Source organism: Mastomys coucha, unplaced genomic scaffold (assembly GCF_008632895.1).
Source record: "Mastomys coucha isolate ucsf_1 unplaced genomic scaffold, UCSF_Mcou_1 pScaffold18, whole genome shotgun sequence".
NCBI classification, from domain to species: domain Eukaryota; kingdom Metazoa; phylum Chordata; class Mammalia; order Rodentia; family Muridae; genus Mastomys; species Mastomys coucha.
The window spans coordinates 9,521,164-9,530,000 of record NW_022196900.1 but is presented as its reverse complement, the minus strand read 5'-3'; the positions used below and the strand labels follow the sequence as shown (position 1 = coordinate 9,530,000).

Below are 8,837 nucleotides of genomic sequence, written 5' to 3'. Positions count from 1 at the left end.
ATGATACTTTTTGTGTCAGAACTCCTCAGAGTCAAGCTGTTTCTGTGATCCTGTGATTCTGGGATCTGTGATCCTGGGTCTGTTATAGTGCCTGAGAGTGGAGCTTCCTCTGGGTGTTTGGGAGTGACTGTAAAATTTGAGCCCAAGGTCTACTCAGAGCACCAGCCCAGACAGACTGGAAGGAACCAATGCCACTGGGCTGGTGGAGTTCCTGTGTGCCTGTGTCCTCCTGGTCCCAGTTACTCCCAGTGTTGGAACAGATATTATATCCTCCTCACCTCAGATACTCAATCCAGGGCCTATTGTTGGTGTCTTTATGAGAGACTAGGAGTAGCCAGTAAGCAGCTGGGATTTAGCCCTTAGGCAGACTCCCTGTTGGGCAGACTGGCAGAGGAGCCATGGTGAAGTAAGCAAGGTGATAGATTTCCAAGATGGTCAACTTGTTCCTCACCCTCCTGACTTGAGCCAAAAGTGAGCAGCTTGAAACAAAGGCTTTGTAGGCTTTTGTCTCCCACTAATAGGCCCCCTGCTGATGGGCTAGCTCAAGGAGTTCAAGGCCTCCTTAGGACGTGTCACACAACAGTTCTGGGCCAATCCTAGCTTTCTTCCAACTGACCAGCACTAAACACTTGAGAGGACCACCAGGCCTCAAGATGAGACAAGATTTCTCTGCATCTGCTGCAAGTGTATGGTTTCCTCATCTCCCAAATATACATCTTTTCTAAACTGTTGTTTCTGTCTGCGGTGCCTGAGTACTCTCTGGTGCTACATATTGTGCTTCAGGTTTTTCCTGCCTGAAAACAAACCTGATTGAGAGCCCTAGGCTGTCTCATTTCAAAGACCCCTTAGTTTGCATTATTTATGAAAGTAGGAAGCTTGAACACACACACAGGCATGCCCACAGGGTAGATGATATGCACAATGCAGAGAACAGGACCTGCAACGGGCATCTAAGGCTTCCAAGAGCAAGGAGTAGAACATGACCGATTCTCCCTCTTAGTCTCCAGAGGAATCAGCGATGTTGATGTCTTGATATCTGGTGTCTCCAGTCTCCAGAACTGAGGGCCAATGTATTTATTTCTATTATTTTAGCCAACTGGTTTTATAAGAACCAAAGGAAATGAACACTTGTGTGGCCAATTAGCGAGTTTTAGGAATGGGCTCCTCTGTACATTCTAGAATGCCTGTTCACTGTAAACAGCATTTTGTTGTTTTTTTTTTTTGTTGTTGTTGTTTTGTTTTTTTGGTCTAGGTCAAGGATCTTGCTAATTAGTGTTTGCTATGTATCAAAGATCTCTAAGTAGATATTCCTTGTAACTGTAGAATTCCTCACTTACAAGTTGAGAAATCCAGTCTTTTTGCTCATAGTTTCCACGTTTTAAAGTAGAGACAATAAACTAGCAACCTGTCCATAACTGTTTTGTTGGCATACATGGTTTTAAAACTCAGGGGAATGTATCTGTTTGGCAATAGTGTTAGTCACTTTTTATGGCTGTGCCAAAAAACAGCTGGGATAAACAATTTAAAGGAGGAAACGTTCACTCTGGCTCATGGTTTCATAGGTTTCACTCCGTGGCCAATTGGCTTTGTTGGTTTGGACCTGTGGTACCTGGAAAAGAGGGGCTCGCTTTGAAGTGGCCGGGAAGCACAGAGAGAGAGGAAGAGAGAAGAGGGACAAGATATGCCCTTTAAAGACATACTCCAAGGGCCAGGAGCTCCCTACCCTCACCTCCAACCAGAACTACTTCTTATTGCTCATTCAGTCTGAACTTACCAATGGTAAGCTAATTAAGTCATCAATGGAGTTTGTGCCAATCACTTCTCAATGGTGTGGCTAGCTGGGGACCACCTTCAAATCTGAAGAACACTGCCCATGTTTAAAGACAAGCTTTTTTTTTTTTTTTTTTTGGTTTTTCGAGACAGGGCTTCTCTGTATAGCTCTGGCTGTCCTGGAACTCACTCTGTAGACCAGGCTGGCCTTGAACTCAGAAATCCGCCTGCTTCTGCCTCCCAAATGCTGGGATTAAAGGCTTGCGCCACTACCGCCTGGCAAGACTAGATTTCTTATAAATATTTCTGGAGGTTTAGTTTTGCTTGGAACAGGAAGCTCTGCATCCCTTTAGAGTACATATTGGCCATCAGTTGAAAGTGACCGCTTTCATTCCCCACACAATTGGTATTTATATCAGCTACACACAAAGCCACCAGGCCTGCTTTTCTCTGAGTCTCTAATCTCTGTTCTACACCAAAATAGGAGACAAAAGACCTATTGCTGAACATTACCAAGTAGCATGTGTTTTGTGGATATTTATTGTGGGCCTACTGTGCTCCATACACTATTTTAGGTACTTGGGATATAGAATGAACCAAACAGAGGTGCAACATGTAACATACATTTTTGTGGTGAGGAGGACAGATGGTAAGTGGCATGCAAATCACACAGGACATTAGGAGGTGGTACACCCTAAGAAAGAAAAATGTTGAGCAGAGGAGGAAAATTTCTAGATCTAGGACAACATGTTATGACTTTTAACTCAGGCCACCAGGATAGACATACCTGAGAAGATGCTTGAGCAAATTCAAGTGAGGGGAATTTGTCCAGTAGATTCGCTGGGTTGTGTATTTCTGCCAGATAGGAAATACATATATACTGATATAAAGCAAAGGTCTAACTAGAAAGGAAAGGGGGTACATGTCTCGTGTATTTAAGAAGAGCAAAGAAGTGAGGGTCATAGGGACAGAGAAAAAAGGGAAGACAGCAAAGCAGTACTTAGAGGCTAAGTACTGTTCCAATATGGTAGGACTTGAGGCCATCATAATGACTCTAGATTTGGGGGCAAATGACATGGGGAACCACTGAAGAGTTTTAAATGTGATAGTGACATGCTTTGCCATATATATAAAAATATTCTGAGAGCTGCTCTGCAAATGTTGGACTGTATGGGGTAAGACAGCCAAAGATGGAGAGAAATATGTTCCCGGCTCTTTGATCAGGTGGTGAAGTGGACCTTGAAGGTAACCAGGGAGATGGTGATTAATAGTGGAAGTCAGAGTCAGTAGGTTCTCCTCCTGGGTTAGAAGTCACATGATAGAAACACAATAGCTCTTAAGGTTTGGCTTGAGTAACTGGCAAGAGGGGATTGCTATTTAAGGTGAAGATGGTGTAGGAAAATATTTCAGAATATATGTCTGGAGATATCTTTTGACTTTGTTGACCTTGAGATAGATATACACTGCAAAGCTGAAGGAAGAAGTTTTGAACAAGCTGGTAGCATTTTGGAGTTCAGGCGGCATATCTAGAAGGCAGTAAGCCTTTATAATTCTTTCTGGTTTTATAGTTTTACATATAATGTCATTAACTCCCAAGGCAGGTGTGGGCACGGGGCGGGGGTTGTCTGTGTGGTGGGTCTTTTGGATTTATTCTTTATTCATTATCACAGAGTAGGTGTGGTCTTGATTCTGGTGCTTGGATCTCCTAAATTTAGATATTATTGTTTTATCCTTACTTAGTATATTGAAGCTCAATATAAGGTACAAGGCTTTTCTAGTTCTTATAAGAATCTGGAAAGATAAATTTGAATCCAGGCCAACACTCTGTATGTGTATGCTTTTCCTTGTACATGACTAAGTCAATCTTTGGATGGTTTTATTTTCTTTTTCTTCATCTTTCTTATTGGTTTTTCGAGACAGGGTTTCTCTGGGTAGCCTTGGCTGTCCTGGAACTCACTCTGTAGACTAGGCTGGCTTCGAACTCAGAGATCCGCCTGCCTCTGCCTCCCAAGTGCTGGTATTAAAGGCGTGTGTATCTTTTTTCTTCCCATCTTCTTTGTAGGCATTTTAATGTCTCAAATTCTCTAAATCCACTTACTTTGAGTAGTAGGAGTTAATTATATGCTGAAAATGTTGAATCAGGGTAAACCCTGTCCTAGGTTTCCAGGACTGTGCCACGAGGTATAGTTTGTAACCTCTTAGCATTTGTCTATTCGGCTTTAGTCCCGGTTACTCTTTCTAGAAATGCTATCTTTGCTGTCTGAAACTTTTTCCTTCCTTAGTTAACTTCAGTGTATACTTTTCTCTGGCTGTAGCTCCAGGTCTGAAGAACCGTGGTCCTTGGGGAGAAGACCGCATTTCAAGCAGCTCTACCAAGCCAACATCCTCCACTCCAAGGATGCTGGAAGACCTGACTCGGCTTGCTGGGCTCTAGTCCCGCCTCTCTCTCCCCCAGCTTCCGGCGCAGCCCCTCCAGAGAGGGCGTGGCGTGCCACTCTGGACCCGCCCTCCGGCTGCGCGCGATTGCGACCTGCGGTCACGTGAGCGCGGCGAGGGAGGGGCCCCACTTCCGGGCGGCGGAAGGAGACGCGGCCGCGTGAGGACGAGGCGATTTGAAAACACGCTCTAGGAGCGAGCGCAAAGCCTGCGGCCGGCGGGACACGGCGTGGTCCTGCGGGGCTTGACGTTCGCTCGCTCTCCGCCTAGTCTCCGCGTCCCGGGTCCGTCCGGGCTCTCAGGTGAGCGGCGTCTGTCTGTCCTGCCCGACTCTCCCGGGGCGCGGACGCGCGAGGCCCAGGCGGCGGGACGGGCTGAGGCGGGAAGGGCGGCCAGGGTTCCAGCTGTCCGCCCTCCCCCCGCCCCCCGAGCGTGAAAGCCGGCCGAGGGGCTTCCGAAACGCCTTAAGCGGCCGCGGGCCGATTCGGGACTCGGCAAGTGTTGGGCCGGCGTGTGGGGCTCCGACCAGAGGCTCCACTCGACGTCCATTGAGGTGTAGGAACCATGGTTTCCTTTGGGGAGGGGGTGGAGAGAAGAAAACTGAAACGGTGTGCATTCCATTTTTGGTGTGCAAGCTCGAAAACGGGTGGGCAGATCTAATATCTCTGCCCTCCCCCTCACCTTGTTGGAGGACCCTCTCTTTCTGGCCCCTCGAATTTGGGGAAGCTTTGGAGACGCAAAGGATTGGAGAGGACAATCGCCATAGGCCAACTGCTGCAATGCTTGCTGTCTCCTTAATTTCTTTCTTCCTTTTGGAGAGCGGGAGTAGTTGGAAATTAGGAAAGGTGATGGGCTGGCCGCAGGGCAAACTACTTGGGAGTCTGCTTAAGTTGCAGTCTTCATCCGCCCAGGTTAGCTTTAAGATTGACTGACCTGCAGCAGGTATGTATGTGTGTGTGCTTGAGTTTTCAAGCGGTTGGAGCGCACCAGAAAGGTGATCAAGTCCAGTGAGAGCGCAGGCCCTGAGGCTGGAGTTAGCTTCCTTGTACTGTCTACTGCTGTAAAAGTGGACTAGCTTAGTAGAGCTATTTCATTTCCAGTGTTACGAAAATCTTTAAATGGAAATAATGGCAGCATCTAATAGAACTTTAACAAAGTTCCTAGTGGAAAAGAATTGTCAGTATGTTTCTGAAAATATTTGTCGAAATTTAAAAGAAATATTAGTCTTCGTAATTTTCCTAGCAGATTCATTAGAGTGTGCTTGAAGTGATGCGGCCCAACTTGATATTCTTATTCAGAGCAAGGTCTGAAGTAGATTGCTAGAGACCTATCACATGTTAAAGAGTGCCTAGAGAATGATGTAAAATGTCACAGGGTCAATTTTTCTTTCTTGTGAACCGTTTTCTTTTCTTTCTCTCTCTTTTTTTCTTTTTTTCCAAGACAGGGTTTCTCTGTGTAGCCCTGGCTGTCCTGGAACTCACTCTGTAGACCAGGCTGGCCTCGAACTCAGAAGTTCAGTCTGCCTCTGCCTCCCAAGTGCTGGGATTAAAGGCTTGCGCCACCACTGCCCAGTGTGAACCGTTTCTTTTTATCTCTGGAAACACTACTGATAAAATTGTAAGAAAAACTTAAAGAGTATGCTTGCTTAATAGGTAAAGACCAGCTTTGTATTAAAAGTGGCCAGATGAATACTGGGGCCTTCCGGGTTTGTGAGGTTTGAGTGTTTGGTATGTGTTGGTCCTGACCAACACATACATATTGTGCTTGAAACATGTATTTTACCTGTCAGCTTACAGCTCTGAGTATGGTAAGCAGGGACAGGACATTTGCTTATTTAATCTGTTTGATAAGAACTATACCTTGGCTTATAGACACATAACTACAGTAGAAAATATGTTTGGATAAGAAGCACACTGATTCCAGAAATAGTTTTTTTTTTTTTTTAAATGGAGATGGTCTTTTGCTGTGTTGACCAGGTTCCTCAAAGTGCCTGCCCTTAAGCAGTCTTCTTGCCTGTCTAATATTGACACATGCACACGTGCTGTGCTCCCTTTAAAGCCAGAGCTTAACCAAGTCTTGTGTAGTAGGCAACTTCTACTTAAGGGATCCTAAGGTAATAAATCCATGTTGTGAATTTGGACATGCTGTCATAGCAGAATTCATTCATTCTATTAGCACTGTAAACTTTTATTTATTTAATTTTAAATCTCCATGTGTAGCATTGTGATTTTATGATCTGAGTTAATTCTGTTAGATTAGAAGTGCTCGATTGGGTATGCAGTGGAAGACAGAATTTATTATTTTTGAGGCATGTGAAAGGTGCTTCAAGAAAAACTGAACTAGTTCCAGATGAAAGTAGCCTCTTTTTTTTTTTAAGTTCACTTATACAGCCAGAGAGGATTGTGGGAGCCACATTAGTGTCTGCCATGGCATGGTTAAGAAGTATACCATTTATAAAGAATAAGAGCAAGGAAAGCTCCCCATCCTTGTCACATCTGTGTTTAGAAAGCTGTCTAATGACCAAGGGCAGGGGGTCAAAGAGGAGACAGTGTAGAGACAAAAGCCTTCACCAGTGATGAAGCTTGAGTAGTCTAGGGTAGAAATGAGGACTTTAAAGCTAGTGACTTTGGAATGAGTAGGAAGCATGCAGATCAAAGGGTTGGTAAGCAAGAAAATTGGAATGGAAGTTGAAAGAATGTAGTGGAGAGAATGGAGAATGGTACAAGGTGATCTGGTTATGCCTGAGTTGTTTACTTAGTGGCTTGGCTAGTCTCTTTCTTATTCCTCTTAAATCATATTTCCTGTTACCTTGTTGCTTACCTTTGGGGGTGTGTGTGTGGGGGTGGGGCAGAGGGTGGATACTGTTTTTTATTTATGACTAATTTTATCTAATGTTCAAAATGTTTGTGCCTTTATTTCTGTCCTTAGCAGGATTATTCTTACTCCTGACCTTTATGTGGCTTTCTTGCTCATAAAATACTCATTTCTACTTCCTGCCTACCTGGGTTCTACCTGTTCTGTTTTGTTTTGATTTGATTTGTTGTTTGATTGGTTTGTTGTAGCATCCAGCTTTGATTCATGAAACTTCCTAATTATCTTTCATTAAAAATAGCAAGTTTTTCAGACTTTATTAAATCCTGAGTACTATGCGCTTATAACAGAAATGTACTTGTGGTGTGTTCCAGCAAAAAAACAAAAAAGAAAGAAAAAGATAATTTCAAGTTTCTTTGTAGCACATTGACAATTTTATATGGCTCAGAAAATCCTGCAAAGAAAGGTTCTTTTACAGGATTCTTCCCTTTTTTGTTAATGACTTGTCTTCAGCATTTCTTAAACTAATTTTTGCATGGTTTAATGGTTTTGTCCATTGTCCATTCTGATTCTTTGACATTGTTATTGATGGCCATGATTCATGGTGATATTTGAGGTGTTCAGAGTAATACAAATATTGGAAAACAACATTTTCATATTTTTACCACTTATCCTTGCTATATCCTTTCTGACAGCACCAAGAATGACCAAAAAAAGGAAACGCCAAGATGATTTTCAGAAAGTAAAACTAAAAGTTGGTAAAAAGAAGCCCAAGTTAGAAAATGCTACAGCTACAAACTTTAAGACAAAGGCTATACATTTGCCTGAACAACTTAAAGAGGATAGAACACTTCCGACCAACAATAGAAAGCTTAACATAAAGGTAAACTGTAAATCTTTTTTTTGATAATATGAATTTTTTCTTTCACATTATGTAGAATGTTATTTTTTGTGAAAAGCTGTTTAATCTCTTAAAGTAAATGATTTGCCTTAGGGCCATATGGTGTATTGTTAGTGTTTGGGTTCCATATATTGCCAGTATCTGATCTTGAAATTGTGTTTCCTACTTCAGAAAGTTTTACTAAACTAAATCCATACTGAGTGCTCCATAGTAAACTTTAGGGAGTGGGGGCATAGTATATGTCATCTGGAAGTAGTTCTTTCATTTAATTTATGTTTTTCAAGTTCTTGATGGATAATTTTTCTGTTCTTATAGCTGATTAAGATAAGATCTTATGAGGAGTTGTCTTTTAACTTATCATAGCACATAGCTTATTACTGGTCTGTAGTAAAGAGCTTGGGACAAGAATGGTGCTGTATTTTGTATTTAATAAGATTTTGGAATATCTGTATATGTATTATGAAATACATCTTGGTAGAATAAAATTACTAGATAACTCCTCTGAATAAAACACACTGTGTGGAAGTGTGCAGAAAGACCTTGTTAAGCCTGGAAAGGATGAATTTACTTATGTTTGCATTAGTTAGTAGCTCTACAGTAAATGCTGATTAATGCCACTTTAAATCATAGTGTGCCAGAACCTGTATGTAGTTTAATGTAAAAAAAAAAAAAAAAACTGAAGGGAGAACTATTATATTCTTATTAGGATAAAATATTTTAAATATGTAAGTGTTTTTGATCAGATACTTATACTTTACACAAGGACTTGAGCTTATCATAGTTTTAGTTAAAATGTTTGCTTGAATGTGATACATATTAATATCCATACCTAAAATCTGTATTTGTGTTATAGGATTTGCTGTCACAGATGCATCACTATAGTGGTGGTGTTAAACAAAGTGCTCTTCTTGGACTTAAA

At 42.2% G+C, this 8,837-nt stretch overlaps 1 long non-coding RNA gene across 1 annotated transcript; it reads left to right on the top strand.

Moving 5' to 3' along the window:
* The first annotated feature begins 4,316 nt into the window (after positions 1–4,316).
* Positions 4,317–8,837, top strand: LOC116095996. Its single transcript, XR_004120794.1, has 3 exons — positions 4,317–4,508; positions 7,713–7,900; positions 8,772–8,837. It is a non-coding gene; the product is annotated as an uncharacterized LOC116095996 (long non-coding RNA).